General features: G+C 38.6%; 1 protein-coding gene and 1 long non-coding RNA gene across 3 annotated transcripts in view; one reads left to right on the top strand and one right to left on the bottom strand.

Moving 5' to 3' along the window:
* Window positions 1-1,341: 1,341 nt before the first annotated feature.
* LOC130907716 (uncharacterized) lies at window positions 1,342-14,390 on the bottom strand. Its single transcript, XR_009061516.1, has 3 exons — window positions 13,920-14,390; window positions 3,863-3,909; window positions 1,342-3,516 (listed from the first exon to the last, which is right to left on the bottom strand). It is a non-coding gene; the product is annotated as an uncharacterized LOC130907716 (long non-coding RNA).
* The window catches only part of znf395b (zinc finger protein 395b), a 58,702-nt gene continuing 54,428 nt past the window's right edge, over window positions 13,957-18,230 (top strand). The window contains exon 1 of one of the 2 annotated variants that reach the window (XM_057823111.1): window positions 13,957-14,126. The gene's annotated coding sequence lies outside the window, so the exon portion shown is untranslated. The remainder of the gene's footprint in view (window positions 14,127-18,230) is intronic. The other variant, XM_057823110.1, reaches the window with a different exon arrangement.

Genomic DNA, 18,230 nt, shown 5'->3' on the forward strand with positions numbered 1-18,230 from the left:
AAAAACGATGTCAATATTACCCAATATTGCTACCTGATACTATTTGACCACTATATTGAATTATGTGCATAATTGAATTAATAATCAATGTACATTGTGATTTATTAGAACTGTAGCACTGTTCTACAATGTGGCATGGCCGAAAGCAGTGGTCTCCAAACTATACCACATAGGGTCCGCAGTGGGTGCAGGATTTTGTTCCAACAAAACAAGACAACGCTTTTGCTCCAATCTGGTGTCTTACAAGTGTAATGAGTTGATTGCAGTCAGGTGCTGATTGTTTTAGCAGAAACCTCATTGGTTAAACTGTCTGTGCTCAATCAGAATGAACAAAACCAGGACACACAGCGGCCCGTGAGGATCATAAAAACTCACGATACCACGTATTAGAATCCTTTTTTTTATTTAGATGTGAATATTATTGCACAGATAAAATGGCTGTGGTCCCACAGCTAGGTTGCATTGTAAATTGCTATATTTTTTTTTTCATTTGCCATACCTGGATAATGGTTAAACAAATATTTATCCCCCCCCCCCCCCCCCCCCCCCCAAAAAAATATCCATTCCAAAACAAACCCATTTGTTTAATTTCATTCCCTCACCCACTGAGAATCAATGCATAGACTTCATAATGATATTTACGGGACACTGGGCCAATTAATAGGGGTTCTGCATTGTTGGCGTAGCCGTCAAAGCTGACCGAGTGGAATCACAGAAGAGCTTTTTTCGTTGAAAATTCGGGTGAATAAATGCGTAAATCCCTGAATTCTTGATAGATATGGCACAAACCAGTCTTTATTCTTGGTTAAAAGAAAAAAAATACGTGCAGTTAGCATTTATTTCACATAAATATGTCAAAGTATGATGCTAGTCTGTCAGTCAATGTGGCGGCCGCCATATGTAAACAGAGCTTTTCCGGTGAAATTTCTTGTGAATAAATGCGTAAATCCCTGAATTCTTTAAAGCAGGGGTCTCCAAACCTGTCCTCAAGGGGCGCTGTGGGTCAGGGTTAGGGTTAGGGTCCGATCCTCAGGGGCCGCTGTGTGTCCTGGTTTTTGTTCCAACCGATCGAGTACCGAGAGTTTAACCAATGAAGTTTCTGCTAAAACAAGCAGCACCTGACTGCAATCAAGTGATTACACTTGTAAGACACCAAATTGGTGCATAGGTGCTGTCTTGTTCTGTTGTAACGAAATCCTGCGCCCACTGCGGCCCAATGTGGAATAGTTTGGAGACCACTGCTTTATAGATATGGATGCAAAACAGTCTCTATTGTTGGTCAAAAGCAAAAAAACAAAAACAAACAAACAAACAAACAAAAAAAAAATGTGCAGTTAGCATTTAATTTATGTAAATATGTCGAAGTACGATGCTAGTCTGTTAGTTAATGTAGCGGCCGCCATATGTAAACAGAGGTTTTACGATAGAAATTCTTGTGAATAAATACTTAAATACTTGAATTCTTTATCGATATGGACATAAAACAGTCTCGATTTTTGGTTAGAAGCAAAAAAAAAAAAAAAAAAAAGTGCAGTTAGCATTTATTTTGCGTAAATATGTCGAAGTACGTTGCTAGTCTGTCAGTCAATGTGGCGGCCTCTATATGTAAACAGAGCTTTTCCGGTGGAAATTCTTGTGAATAAATACTTAAATACCTGAATTCTTTATCGATATGAACGTGAAACAGTCTCGATTTTTGGTTAGAAGCAAAAAAAAAAAAAAAAAAAGTGCAGTTAGCATTTATTTTACGTAAATATGACGAAGTACGATGCTAGTCTGTCAGTCAATGTGGCGGCCGCTATATGTAAACAGCTTTTCCAGTGAAAATTCTTGTGAATAAATGTTGAAATCCCTAATTTCTTTATAGATATGGATGTAAAATAGTCTCGATTCTTGGTTAAAAGCAAAAAAAAAAAAGTGCATTTAGCATTTATTTTAAATAAATATGTCGAAGAATGATGCTAGTCTGTTAGACAATGTGGCAGCAGCCTTACAACAAAAAGTGAGAAGTGTGAAAAAACGAAAAATATAATAATTACCTTGAATCATCGAACAAATCACTCCTGAGACAATCCTTCCTGTTTGAATGCGGTACAGCTTTCATACTATTTCAACATACATCCGGCGTTGGATCGCTGCATGTATTGCTGCCACCAACTGCGAATAACTGAAGCGGATTGTGGGAAGGTGAAGGTGTGGCCCAGTAAAGGTCGAATCTGACCCGTCAATATCATTATCAAGTCTATGATCAATGTAAGAATTGATATGGAATATGATCCATATGCAACATCGAGATAGAATATCTAAGAATTGACGAGACGTTGAGGGGACAAGGTTAGTTTCTTTGGGTATTAGGTGATCTTCAATTCTTGTCTTGAGATGTCCTCAGCTAAATCTGAATTGATCAAGATGATTAAATAATAATAAAAAATAGCTAATACCAATGCCAGCCTCGGTATATGTACAGTATAGTCTTCATAGCGTATGTGTTGTGGTAGTTTGTAAAAAATGAGGGAAATTTACATGAAAAACACCCATTAATGGCTGGCAGGGAACAAGTCTATTGCCAGCAAATCCCAGAGGATTACGATTAGTTCATTAGTCTTTATGGTTTCTATGATAAACATCTATTTCATGTCCTGCATTTATGAATATGGAAATTCCAAATATAATGACCCAATTAACTTCTTGGAGTGTTTTGCTGCACGTTCCCCTTCAATAACTAGCAATGTGACCTGATGCATTTTTATCATAATACATATTTTATTATTACCCTATAATATTGAAACTTAACATCACTATCCGACGAGTCAAGTGTTAGCGGGTGTTATGATGCTGCCACAGAAACATTTGAATTGTGTCTGGGATGAGATTGTGACTAGGATTGGTTTCCTCTCCTTCTTTGTGAGTGCAGTGCTCAGACCAGAAAATCCCTGCTGACTGCATGTCTGGCGGGGAGGGTGCAGACAGTCGACACTAATCTGCTCTCTCTCCTTCTCTCGCTCTCTTTCCAGCACACACACAGAGACACACTAAAGCCAGTTGTATTTGATCTCCATCTCATCATACAATGCGGGGTGAATGAAAGGGCAAGCAAAATATTCTATGCACATTTAAGTCTTTAATTCTATCTACAGTTTCGGTCAAATTACATACAGCATGGTTGTGGGAATAGATTTGTTAAACGGTTTACTCAAAATAATGGTAGTTACATCTATTAAGAAATATTTTTATTTGATTGAAGGACACAAATAATGCTCATCACAATTGCTGACATTGAATAATTCATTTGACTAAAAGTGCCCTGCAATTGGCTGTCGACCAACCTGACGTGTTTTGGATAGGCTCCACTTTACCTGCAATCCTGATGAGGAGAAACGATATACAAATTGGATGGAGAGCCAGGGGTGAAAGTGGGCCAGAACGGTCAGGAACGCAGTTCCGGTATCAGATTCAGGGCCGGAACGCAGTTCCGGTATAAGATTCAGGGCTGGAATACTGTTCCGGTACACTGTGCTTTGATTAAAAAAAATATGACAGCAACTGTCAAAACGCTATGTAAAAAAAAAAAAAAAAAATGCTAGGCTGCCACACATGCATTTCATCTCCAAGAAGAAAACAATCTACAAACATCAGATTTACATACATAAGTGTTAACAACAAGCATAATAAAGTGCTGGTGTAGCGTAATCCGTTTCCACCGATATTTATTATTTAATTTATTCCACGGACGGGATGGAGGTTTCCCCAGCTGCTGCAGTTATCTGAGTCTGACAATGATGAGTCACATCAATGTGTGAATGCACGCAGCAAAGCAAAACACCTGGACTCATTTATCCATTCGATTGGCTGACATACTTACATGTGATCAGCAGAGATAGTTAGGGCTGGTTCATATGTGCATGTTTTCTGAAACGGCAAAAAAAAAAAAAAAAAAAAGTTGAATTGATGCGACAAAAAAAAGGGCAATGCAACAGAAAATGGATCAAATCTTGAGCAAGGAAAGAGTTGAGGAGGCCTATTTATCATATTTAGTTTTATTTGCTCTGATGGGGGGGTTCAGAACATCTTAGCGTAGCTTAGCTTAGCATCTTAGCACTTTGGAGTTATATTTGTATAAATATACTTGTATATTTATGTTAGGGTACTTATTCATTTCCTTATGATTAAAAAAAGTCAATGTTTGCGCAATCTTGAAAATATATTCCATTTCACTCTGCATAATATAAGTCATCTGTACTTATTTTTCTGAATGTTTGTTACTTATATCTTTATTATTAAAAAAAGAAAGCACAAGTAATTATTACAAGTAGAATTAACTTCAATTTTAATATACATCCTATGTTCTTAAGGAGGTAAAATTGAGATTTGGCATTTAGTATGTGAGGAAATGAGGGGGGGGAAATTTTGGAGATGGAGGTTGGGGTTATTGCTGTTTTTGTTAACTTTTATTTTGCAAATCATTGAAAAAATACAATTTTGAATGAAAATCAGTTTTTGTATGTTATAGAAATAACTGCGCCAAAACAGTTTTCTTTGCATTTCAGTAGCTTTAGGAGGTTTGACCCCCCCCCCACCCCCCAATATAAATAAATAAACATTATTTCTGGCTCCGTGGTGTCCTTCATGTCTGGGAGTTCCGGCAAGAAATTCTAGCCACTTTCACCCCTGTGGAGAGCTAAAACATTCATTCATTCATTCATTTTCCATGCCGCTTTTCCTCACGAGGGTCGCGGAGGTGCTGGAGCCTATCCCTGCTAACTACGGGCAGTAGGCAGGGGACACCCTGAACTGGTTGCCAGCCAATCACAGGGCACAAGGGGACATACAACCATTCACGCACACACTCATACCTACGGACAATTTAGAGTGTTCAATCAGCCTATCATGCATGTTTTTGGGATAATTAACTATATATAAGTCTGGCACTGGTCTCCAACAATTTTTAGTGCTACTTGAGGTATGTTTTGGGTCATTGTCCTATTGGAACACCCATGACTACTCACGCAGACCTAGTTTTTTAACACTATATCCTACATTCCGGCCCGAAACATTTTGATAGCCTCCATATTTCATGACTTCTTGCACACTGTCAAGGCACCCAGTGCCAGAAAAAAGAATGAGGCCTACAAAGAAAAGAACACAGTGCCTACAGTCAAACATGGTGAAGGTTCGATTATGTTTTGGGGTTGTTTTGCTACCTCTGTATGGAGTGAATAGAGTAATATGAGCATATTAAATAGGCACATTCTGTAAATTATGCTATGTAGACTTAAACTCCATAGTATTGTTTTACAGTGGTATGAAAACATATATATACATATATGTACATATATAAAACATTTCTGCATAAAATCACCATCATATGAGATCAGATCTTTGTCAAAATCACACAGATGAAAAACTGCTTTAACTAAAACCCCTCAAACATTTATAGGGTTTTATATTTTAATGAGAATAGTATGCAAACAATGACAGAAGGGGCAAAAATAAGTTAGTGAACCATCTCATTTAATATTTTGTGCCTCCCCTTTGGCAGCAATAACTCAAATCAGACGCTTCCTGTAGCTGCAGATCAGTCTGGCACATCGATCAGGACTAATCTTGACCCATTCTTCCTACAAAACTGCTGTAGTTCAGTCACATTCCTTGATTGCCTGGCATGAATCACTGTCTTTAGGTCATGCCACGACGTCTCAATGGGGTTCAAGTCTGGACTTTGATTTGGCCACTCTAGAACGTGTATTTTGTTCTTCTGAAACCATTCTGAAGTTGATTTACTTCTTTTGGATCATTGTCTTGTTGCAGCATCCATCCTCTTCTTAGCTTCAAATGTCAGACAGACGGCCTCAGGGTGTCCTGCAAAGCATCCTGATAAACTTTGGAATTAATTCATCCATTAATGATTGCAAGTTGTCCAGGCCCTGAGGCAGCAAAACAGCCCCAAATTATGATGCCCCCTCCACCATGCTTCACGGTGGGGATGAGGTGTTGATGTTGGTGAGCTGTTACGTTTTTCCTCCACACATGACGTTGTGTGTTACTCCCAAACAATTCAACTATGGTTTCATTAGTCCACAAAATATTTTGCCAAACCTTCTGTTGAGTGCCAAAGTTTGAGAACGAAATGTGGCTGAACCTTATGTCAGAATGAATTTTGCTGCATTTTCCTCAATATCTTAAAAATCATGGAATTATTAATATGGTCACTAAACGGCTTCCAAATCGACATAGACGTGAGGAAGGCTAAAGGAGAACCCGGCTGCCCTGATGGAATGTTTGCAGCTGCATACAATCAGGGGCATTGCCAGGGATTTTGGGCCCCATGAAAAGATATCACTTTGGGCCCCACCACCAGTGCCAGGACACACACACACATTTAGAGTATCAACTACGTAATTTCCTGCATTCTGGTGAATCTTTACACACTAATTTGTGCATTTTCTGCATTAATTTAAGATTAAAATATATTTATGTAAACATACAGCGTATAGATCAATAATGAATAGACTGATATCATCTATAAGAAATGTACTGATTTTTGTATGTACCATTTTTTACAATCTAAATATATTTCTATTAGAAATATTCTCAAAGCAAATACGATAATGAATGACTTAGAATAAATGTTTTGTTTTAACTATACGACAGTATACATTACAGTATACAACTATTTTAGTATGAAGAGATTGCTAAGGGTTTGCCTGCTGCACTGATTAAATGTAAGCTAAAAGTGGAGCAAACACTAGCTAGCAAACAGTTACAGTACTTCATTATGGAGTAGGCTTAGCCTCATCTGGAAACTCGCGATCTCCACTATAGGCTACGGTTACGGCTCCGAGGCGAGGTCCCTTGTTAACAAATTCAATTGATTACAAACTAAATTCAATAAAGTCTTGACAAACATAAATTATTTTTCATAAATTATTGCGATATGCGATATTATTGCCACCCCTCCAATTTAAAAAAAAAAAAAAAAAAAACAATTTACAATAACACAGTGGTAATACAGTATATATTAATAGATCAAGTACACCCATTTCAACGCGATAAATGTTTACTCTTTAATTCAAAAATACTTTTTAAGACATCACAACTAAAAACAATAGACCATGCTTCTTTTAAGTAAAAAACAACAATATTAATACCGCACAGAAACACAGAAAAACCAAAATGTCTTTTTCAAGAAAAAAAATAAAATTGCACTTAATAACTTAAGCATTTAGGCAAATGAAAACTTTTCCCCTCATAGCTTCTGCTATGACGTTCCATGTGTAATATTCTGATTGGATGTTTTCCGAGGCACCCTGAAGCGCACACAACGGTGATGTTGTTTTGTTCATGTGATACGGCAGTGACAGACAGAGCCTGCCGAGAGCCACCGGTTGAGGAACTGTTGTTAGCGCCGTGTATTAATAAAAAACGTCAGCACGTCGTGTGTTTTATATCATTGTTAGATAAAAACACATAATAGTACACCATACAGCTTCCTTTTTAATGTTGTCCTTAAAATGATGATTTGCTGAATCATAAATCACTTTATGACTTTTTACCTCCATGATGGAGCGTTCTTCGTCCATGTTCGCTGGTTAAACCGTGAATAAGCAACTGGGCTGTCGACTCCAGGCCCGGCTCTCCGCCCATTTTCACAGATGCGTCTCCGGGAAAAATAAAAACTAGCCTAAACCATCCGGCTGGCTCCAGCACGCCGGAGATGGTCCGCAGTCAATCCGGAGCACTGACGCGGCCGGTATACGTGGAACAATTGGATATAAGGGGAACGGATTGGCCTCAGCGCTATTTTTTGCCAGAGCCGGATCGAAACCGGAACGATGATGCATCTGGTGTATTTGGGCCCTAACAGCAAGTCTGCCACTCGGGATTAGGCAGATTTAGGAATTAAATCGCTGTGGAAAAATTACCTACTTTATTTTTATTTACCGTGCGATAAATGGAATTATTGCATATTGCGACATGCTTTCAACATCTGTAGGAGACCAAAATATGCTGTCATTATTTGGAATTCATATTTTTTGAATAGGTGAATGTCGCTCATTGAGGCCGGCGAAATCCCGTATTTCTTATGGAGTGAGCTGGGACCTCGCTTAGTAGCTAAGATAACAGGTTAATTTTCAGCACTACACTGACACAAGACACCAACCTTTCTTTGTGAAGTACTTTGTAATATCCTGTTGGCCCTTTCTCCCCATCTCCTGTTTTATTTCTTTTATTCCTCTTTTGAAAACCCGATTTTTGTTTTGAAAACATTTCTGTAGTACCACGCACCGCTGCTCCCGGTCCGATCGAAGGAAGGGCGGACCAAACCATTTAATGAAAATTCGGGGGTTGGGGGGGTGGCAATACATATGCTCTCTGGGTGTTTACTTTTTGCCAAAATCAAAACAACAAAAAGAAACCCTACATTTTATTCCTATTAAAATGATAATGATTAATATTTCAATTTGCAAACGATTACCTAATGTTCTAATTTTCTTTGTGAGCCCCCATAAGGGCACGGGCCCTTAGAATCAGTATCACTTTTCACCCTTATACGCCGCACCTGCATACAATATGTACTCCAGGATGAAATGGAGGAACGGGCACCTGTCGGTTCTTTCTGTCGAGGTTGGAGAAGACGCATGCATAACTGGAATCTTGATAGCAGTTATTCTGCTCTTTTAAAATAATAGCTGTCATTGCAAAGATCCAAAGGCGCTGGCAGCACTTTTGGCACTCGAGAAGCTGCCCAGAGGGAATAGGCAGGGCTGTCAACACTCAAACTAGGTTGATATGTGAGCTCAATCGCAAGCTGTATGCGATTTATTAACTCCTTTGCAAAACAGACGCCAACTTGGAGAAGCTGTCAGCTCGACGGGGGAGATTTGATCCACCAGATGCAGAAAATTGACACCTGGGAGACACAGACTTAAGGCGGACGGAAAAATTACAGTCGCCCTGACTGAAAACAATTGATATTTTCATGGGCACACCGGCCTTGAAAGGCTGATATCATTACGCTCCCCTGGATGTTATGGCGAGAAGAGGCTCAGCCTCCATCTGCCTGCCCCAAACCCCTCCTCCCATGTACTTTTGTCCTGTATAAGGCCTGCCAGTGACCCCCATCGTCATCAGACATTGAAGAGACAATGGGCCTATTGCGGCTGAAGGATTCATACATAGCATTCACACACACACATTTTCAGCAAGTAACTCAACATCTTCCCATCCACCCTCACCCAACCCCACCGTCACTGGGATGGGTGATGTGAGTGCCTAGAATGGCTTCCACACTGTGCCCTCCTGCCCCACAACCATGTGGGCATAGTTTAGGAGTTTTTGGTTTTTCCTTTATCCACACTTGTTTTCCCTTTTCCATCTAAGAAATCAGCATGCTGATAGCAAAAACTGATGGCGACCCAGCAGACTTCTCTCCCTGTCTTTCCCCCCAATGTGTCACTGTTTTGATGTTTCTTCGGCAGGTTGTACTTGAAAAGATGACTTTCCCCATTATGGGATAAATCAACAGGGTTTCTACAGGTATCAGCAAATCTCATTTACCGTAATGCTTTATAATGCCACTTTAATGCCACTTAAAACTAATGTAATGCCCATGCCCACTGCAGACAGTTTCACACACAAAAATTGTAAGGAGAGTAGTCCAATAATGCCTTTTTAACCAATATCTTAATATTATCCAAATCCAAAAATCTGATACCGGTATCAAACTACCAATATATTCAGTACTCGACACTCGAGCAATCTCTCGACATTTCTCAACAAAACTCAACATTTGTATGTTCTTCCACATCTTTACCTGTGAATTTGGCACCAGTGACATCATTTTCGGACAGAATTGGTAGGTTTAACTCTGTAAACATCTCTTCGTACACTAATTCAATTCATTTCCTATTGGGGACAAACAGGAGCATGTCCCCCCTTAGCAACAGTAGCTAACGTCATGAATATTAATGAGTGGAAGTGACGTGTTGCTTGCGGTACGCCATTGTATTGTGATGTCGCACTGGTACTTTAATAATGATAAATATAACAACTTCAAGGTACAGTGATCCCCTGTTTTTCGCGGTTAATGGGGACCAGAACCCGCCGTGATGAGTGAAAAACCGCGAAGTATTGCACTCCGGGGAAAAAAAATAATTGTATGTGCTCAATGTATTTATTCAGATTTAGCACTGGAAAGAGACACATATAAGAATTGTTTCTTATACTTCCTTATCCACCAGCCTGCCCAATGCGCACACAGAGCCTGTCTGTTCCAAGGCAGCACTCACAACACTTCATTGAGTGAGTCTACTCAAATCCACTCACTTACACACAATGAGCTGCCACAGTAACTGTTAAACAAGTTAAACGATGATTGATGCATGCGGTGCTTTAGAAGCTCGTGACTCCAGCGAGATCAAACACAAACATCTGTCAACATCTTTAACTTTAATAAGCAACTCCAGTGCAGTGCCGCAGCAGGGAGAAGGAGGGAGGGAGCGAGAGTGAGACTTTGCGATTGGCTAGGGACAGCTCCCTTGGCTGTGACTCTAGGAGTGACATGTGGAAATTACAAACTGCTCAGGATCACTTTTAACATGTGGTGTTTATTGCCGCGAACACAACACGCCAGGCTGCCTTGAACGTTGCCACGCACACGCATAAATTCCAGCGCGCGCTTCCTTATCCTCCAGCCTGCCCAATGCGCACACAGAGCCTTTCTGTTCCAAGGCAGCACTCATAACACTTCATTGAGTGAGTCTACTCAAATCCTCTCACTTACACACAATGAGTTGCCACAGCAACTAGAGCTGGGAATCTTTGGGCACCTAACGATTCGATTACGATTACGATTCAGAGGCTCCGATTCGATTATAAAACGATTATTGATGCACCCCCCTCCTTTTTTTTTTCTCTCTCTTTTTTTTTTAAATGTTTTGTACATTAGTTCCAAAATTGTTCAAAAATACTCTCAGGCTAAACCACACTACTATTTCAGTATCAAGTTAACATATAGCAGTAAACAAATATACAAAAATAACATTAAATAAAAAACTCCAGTCCCCATTCTGTATCAGCAGCTTTAAACTACATTCAATTAATTTAATGTTGTGAATCAACCGTTAAATTTGTTAAAATTGCTCCCATTATTCCATAATTTCCCTTTTGTCTACTTCCGACATGTGAAAGTTTTAAAACTATTTTAAAGATAGATTCAAGTCAATATTTTACCGATTTAGGAGTATTTTAGATAAAAAGTTAATTAGGTTTGCTTTGAAGGTTCGCTACAACAGCTTTGCAGGGAAGTGTACTGCTTTAAGATGGCGGCCGTTTATAACGTCCGCATCTAGCTTTTTGTTGATGTGCTGCTAACACTACCAAATCTATATTGCATCTAGTCCTATATAAATGATATCCACGGTAACATATGAATGTACTTTGCAGCAGTCAGGTATGTTGTTGTTTTTTTTATCTCGTTGCATGAGTTGAGCTAGAGCCGTGAGTTGAGCATTGGCATTACCCAAGAGGCCGGGTAATGGGAAGCATGATGTTTAGCTACTCTCGCTCCGTTCCGTCCCGAAGACCGCGCGGCGTGCTGAGTGTTGTGTACTTCCGCTTTACTTCGCATATTTCAATAATCGGAATTTGGATGTTTGTGAATCGTTCTCGAATCTTCCACGGCCGAATCATGAATAATCTAAGAATCGGAAATTTTGCACACCTCTAACAGCAACTGTTTAACAAGTTAAACGATGATTGACGTATGCAGCGCTTTAGAAGCTCGTGACTCCAGCGAGATCAAACACAAACATTTGTCAACATCTTTAACATTAATAAGCCTTAGTAACCTTAATAATAAGGGAGGGAGCGAGAGTGAGACTTTGCGATCGGCTAGGGACAGCTCATCTGTATTTTTTTTTTTTAATTGCAAAAAATCTGCGATGGACTGAGGGCACGAAGTTTGAAGCGCGAAGTACAGAAGCGAGGAATCACTGTATTCCAATAAGCAATCTGTGAAAAATAAGAGAACAACTTAAACTGAATGTATGGGGAAAAAGTGCCTATATTGCAGCACTATATTGTTGAAATCAAAACAGTGCAAGCATCAGTTTTTTTAAAATCCAGTGCAAGTACAAAAAAGTGCCAATAAGACACTGCCATATCAAATATGGCTCATATAGTGCTTCTGGGTCAAAATAACAAAGGCACACAAAATTTTTGGATACTCTACCCACATAGGCGGAGTTTGCTTTTGGGCCGGGGGGCGCACAACATGTTGATGACCCCAAAACACAGTGTCAGCAATAAAATTAACCTACAAGAATATTTATAATAATAAGTTGAAAATGAGCGTTTTTTGTTTCCCTTCATTCTTGAGGGGAATTTTAAATCAGGCTGCTTAGGACAGCTATACTTTTTGCCAAGATCGTCATCCATTGAATACGGTACGCCCGCCGGTGTCGTGCCAATGTAGTTACCACAGTCAAAAATTGTATCCCCTGGGCGGAGCCATATGGAGGTAGATATGTGTCTTCATTATTCGATCCAAAAAAAAAAGTGTTTGAATGCAAAAATAAATTTGAAACTCAAAAAACTATATTTCTTTGAAATTTTATTTAGTATTAAAGTCAAAATTTTTGTTTATTGAAGCAACTTTTTTGATTGAAGTAATGTTGTTTTGCGTTTGGGCCACATTTTGGCTAGGACATTTGTGTCTTTATCATTCAATCACAAAATATACATTTTCAAATGAAAAATAACAATGAAAAAAATTCTATCATAAAAAAAACGTTTTTGAATGTGAAAAAGTCTTTGAGACTCAAATATTTGCATTTGAACACATTTACCTTCTAATTAAAAAAGTTTTGATTTTAGCAATCCTTTTTGTTTTTGGGCCATATTATGGGTAGGACATCGGTGTCTAAATCATAAATCCCCCAAAAAGTTGCTTCAATCAAAAAAAAAAAAATTTAAACAAAGATAAAAATCATTTGAAAAATAAAATTGCCCTCCCCAATTTTTTTTTTAATAATATGCAAAGCAAATGACCGTCTAAGGTGCTAGTCACGTGATCTGTTCAAAAAATTATTTTACCCGTTATAAAAATATCTTTTTTGTTCATGTCATTAACTTTTGTTGTTTCCTTTAATGCTTTACAACTTTTTTATGTATATACCATATTGGCCCAAATATAAGACTTTTTTGCATTGAAATAAGACTGAAAAATTGGGGGTCGTCTTATATTCGCAGTCTAGACATTATACCCATTTACGACGCTAGATGGCGCCAGATATCATTGAAGCGATGTTCTGTCCCGACAGATCTCAGCAACTCTTTTTAGTTTAACCAGTTTGCATTATTTTATTGCAATGTTTTTCCTTATTCAGATTTGTTTCAAGACTACAGTTACAGTTAGACTTCACTTTGATGGTTAATGCAGTTATTGCAATTTTGTTGTTTTATCACAATAGATTGGTTTATTTACATTTCAACCCCCCCCCCTCTTAACTCCGCTTATGTCTACCCACCTCTGCTCAAGTAAAGTACAGATACACAAAATATACTGAAGTAAGTACTTCGTTATATTCAACCACTGACAAATGGAGATTGCCAACTTTTTAATAATAATAATTATTATTATTATTAGTTTAAATGTGATGACTTTGTCTAATCCCCCCTCCCCATTTTTTTTTCGAAATTCTTTTTTTTTTTTTTTTTTTTTTTTTTTCTATAATATGGAAAATCTTCCCTAAAAATGTAGGAGACTGCAAATGGTCCCCATGCCAGACTTTGTACATTGCTTTTCCATGGGGAAAAAAAATTAAGAACTACTACTACTAATGATAATAATGCATAATATTGAATTCTGTAAATTCCAAATCCAAGAGGATGCAAAGGCTAAATCCTCACCGCCTCACCTCTTATGTCGCTACGAGGGCTTCGCGGCCAGCTGTCAGCCCGGCATAGCTCCAGCAAACAGACACACGTAGACGCACGTACCACACGGACCAACCCCCTTCTTCCCTTCCTTTCCCCGGCACTCAGACGGCCGGCGAGAGGCGGGACAGGCCAGGCGACGACCCCACTACTGCAACGAAGGGTCGGATCCACCGTCTATCGACCGAGTAAGTACAAGAATGTTTGCTTTCCCCCCTCATAAGATTGGTTCAACACAGGGCATGCAAATAATGTTTTCCTTAAGCGGTGTGCTTGGAGTGGAAGGGGGAGGGGGTGCTCCAATATCAGCGTTGTCGGTTGGAGACCCGTAATGTAGTGCAACTTTGCTTCACTAGTGTGCTACCTAGTCATTGTTTCGGTAAAGACTCACGAAAACCAGAAAAGTAAACAAGAGGTGTGCATATAATCGAACTTGTATTCGACATTTTAGATCCAATTTTGTACGCATCTGTGTCGAATGTGCTCAGATGGTAAACAAACATGATCGGTGTATAATTAGAATGTTTATGCATTCCCTTTTGAACTCACATTGTCGTGTATTTATAATTCGAGTCGCATTTGACGAGCCTCCAGCGCGGCTTTGGCTGATGACGTTATTTTTTTTGTTCACCCCATCCCAGTCAAAATATTGACGCGCACTCGTTTGCTTAGCCATTTTAATTGATGTTTGATTCGTCTCGCGGGTAATCTGATGTGTTGCGTCCATTTTTATTAGTATATTAACGTGAAAACATGGTTATTTTCGGCATTATGCACAGCGCCTCCCGGCGAAACTCGTGTCCGAACACGTTGTCAGAAAGGGGGTGTGTGCCTAGAAATGAGCGGCAAGCCAATCGGTGGAGGCACCCGCCTACATTTACAGCACTTGTTTACTACGTATTCTCGATTCTGATTGGTGGAACGCTTTGGCAGACTCGGATGAAGGCTGCATTCAGGGACAAACAAAGAGGTGGGAAATTTGACTGAGAAGTAGGAGGCGATGTTTCACTCTGACGACAGCAGTATGAATTTATATTCAGTATAACATTAAAACTTTGTTCGCAGTTTTAATATTGACAAAATTAAAAATATTATCTAAATTGACAATTAATCTAAATTTTCAAGATTAGTTTTTTCAATACTTATGCACATGTTGTAAATGTGCATAAGTAAAAAGTATAAATATATATAAATAAATATGGTGGAAAACACAGACAAGGCTGAAAAAGCGGTTTCTGCTTTTGCACCCCTCTTTAAAATAAACTGCTGTATTTTAAGCCAAAAGAACTGTTGTGTTTGATAGAACAATATGTTTATATTGTGCCATAGCAGATTCATGTTGCATTAAGCCCCCAAACTATTTTCATTTTGTCTGTTTTACCCTGGAGACCCCCGTTTACAGACGTTGTGCAACCGCTTTTGTTTCAACCCGACCATAAAAAGAAGGTAAATAGTAATATTTTTTATTCAAAATGTCTGTCATTTTTAGCTTAAAATCATTAATTGATGTCTCATATTTAGTTTAAAACAAAAAACGACTTTAAGAAATTGTTCTCTCGGATATTTTAAACTTTTAAACAAATTACGTCACAATTAAAAAAAATTGTGTCTGTAAATACGTCACAGAGATCTACCTCACCACTATCGCTTAGTTGTATGGTTTTTGTCACTGTCACATTTTCCCCAATATTTTAGATGATAAATAATCGATCAAAAAAAAAAAAAACGTTTAAAAATGTACATTTATGAAAAAGAAAATCTCAACCACTCCTTGATTCGGATCGAAAAGAGGTAAGTACGCGATAATATCTCGTAAAAAAAAAAAAATGCCCTCCTGTTCAAAAACTCTTCCCCTCCAAAATTGAGATTTTAGGCTGCATCATAAATGCATACAGGACAATTTTGAAATTTGGTCAAATTGGGGGTCTTAGAGCGGAGCTTTGAGTCAACTGAGTGTTTTCCGCCATATATAAAAATAGAAATTGGTGGCACAGTGGCAGAGTGGATAGCACGTCCGCCTCACTGTTCTGAGATCAAGGGCTCAATCCCGGACTCCGGCCTTCCTGTGTGGAGTTTGTATATTCTCCCCGTGCCTGCGGGGGTTTTCTCCGGGTACTCAGGTTTCCCCCCACATCCCAAAAACATGCATGGTAGGCTGATCAAAGACTCTAAATTGTCCCTATGTATGAGTGTGTGTGCACATATTTGTGTCCTTGTGCCCTGTGATTGGCTGGCAACCGATTCAGGGTGTACTCCGCCAACTGCCCATAGTTAGCTGGGATTGGCTCCAGCACCCCCGCGACCCTAGTGAGGATAAGTGACTCAGAAAATGAATGAATGAAAAAAAAATAGAAATTGAAACACATCGGCACAAATTTTTAATATACTAGTAGATAAATACAGTGCTGAAATAGTAAAATATTTAATCATTTCTTAATGTATTTTTTTTTATTTTACTTTCAAAGCAACACTACTGTAGGTAACTTTTCAAACTTTATAAAATATTTTCATAACATTTGTGGTAATATTTCCACTGACAACTCGTTGAATGACACCACTTAGGGGGTCTGTATCACTTTCATCGGCACTAATTAACTTTAAGGAGGGTGGCAGGAACTCTGCCACCCCAAAAAAAAAAAACTACAAATGTGCTGACTGCTTAATGTCATACCATAGACTTCATAATGATATTGACGGGACATGGGGCGCGGAGCCGATTAACTCATTTGCTCCCAAAAACGTATAAATATGTTCTATTTTTAATTGCTTCAGTGTCCCAAAAACGTATTTTGCGTTTTTTTTTTTTTTTTTTTTTTTTTTTTTTTTTTTACAAGAGGCATCTATAGGTACTTATCAATCTAAGATACAATGCACAAAGCTCAAAACCATTTTAAAGTTATAAAACTGGACACTGGAGGTCAGTAGCGTATTTAGTAAGAACTCATCTCGGGCCAAGAAAGGAAGTGATGAAAAATACTCCGGAAACGGAAGTTGGAGGTATCTTGTGAAGACGAGAATTTGAGAAAAATGACACTGGAGGAGTGTTTTGAAAAGAAAACGAAACCATCGTCATAGAAGGATTTTAAAAAATCTATCTTGATGAGACAGACGGTGGCGTCCATAACAGAGTCAGGTTCCACACGCGTTCTGCGGAGCTCACGTTGCGTTACTCCTTAGCCCGAGGTTGAAAACAACTATGAGGATGATGAAAAAAGTGAGACCGATCTTGATACGGAATCATCAGAGGTAGCCACTTCATTCAACCGGGAGCAGCCGAGAGCAGCCAATAGCCTTCCCCGTTGTTATGTGCGCAAATAATTCAACAGTTCAATAGTTTAGTTATGTGTAAATAAGTTGTTACTTTGCGATCAAAAGCTCTGTTTGTCTTATTGTTTGTTATTTTGTAGAACGGAAACATTATTTAGCTGTTTGGGGTGTCACATAAGTGAAAAATAGCTGTGTTAAAGTGAAAGTTATGTTTGAAATGTATGCTTTCACAAAAAGCTCAATTTCTCTGTTTTTTCATCAGAAATTGGAAAATTGCTCAAACTAAGCTATTTTCTAATGCTGATTTCTAAAGAACGGAAAAAGATATGAATTAACGTTTTTTTTCTGCTGAAAGAAGAGCGTAATCTTTCTTTTGGTGTGTTCCATGATTATATAGCAATAGAACAGAATTTTCTGTGGGCCTTGCAAAATCAGTCAAAATCCAGTAAAACGGCCGAGAGCGAAGGGCCTTGGTCCGTTGAAAATGGCTGGGAGTATTTGAGTTAATAAGGGGCCTGCATTGTTGGTGTGGCCGTCAAAGCTGACCGAGTGGAATCACAGACAAAGAGCTTTTTTCGTTGAAAATTCTTGCGAATAAATGCTTAAATCCCTGAATTGTATAAATATGGACGTAAAACAGTGTCAAACAATTCTTGGTTAAAAGCAAAAAAAAAAAAAAAACGTGCAGTTAGCATTTATTTTACGTAAATCTGTCGAAGTACAATGCTAGTCTGTCAGTCAATGTGGTGGCCACCATATGTAAACAGAGCTTTTCCAGTGAAAATCCTTGTGAAGAAATGGTTAAATCCCTGAATTCCTGATAGATATGGACGTAAAGTGGTCTCGATTCTTGGTTAAAAGCAAAACAATTGTATTGGTAGTATTTATTTTATGTAAACATAGCGAACTATGAGGCTAGTCAGTAAGGAAATTAGTGGCTGCCATATGGAAACAAAGAGCTTTTTCCGTTTAAAATTCTTGTGAATAAATGCTTAAATCCCTGAACTCTTTATAGATATGGACGT

This window comes from Corythoichthys intestinalis, chromosome 19, assembly GCF_030265065.1.
Source record: "Corythoichthys intestinalis isolate RoL2023-P3 chromosome 19, ASM3026506v1, whole genome shotgun sequence".
Lineage (NCBI taxonomy): Eukaryota > Metazoa > Chordata > Actinopteri > Syngnathiformes > Syngnathidae > Corythoichthys > Corythoichthys intestinalis.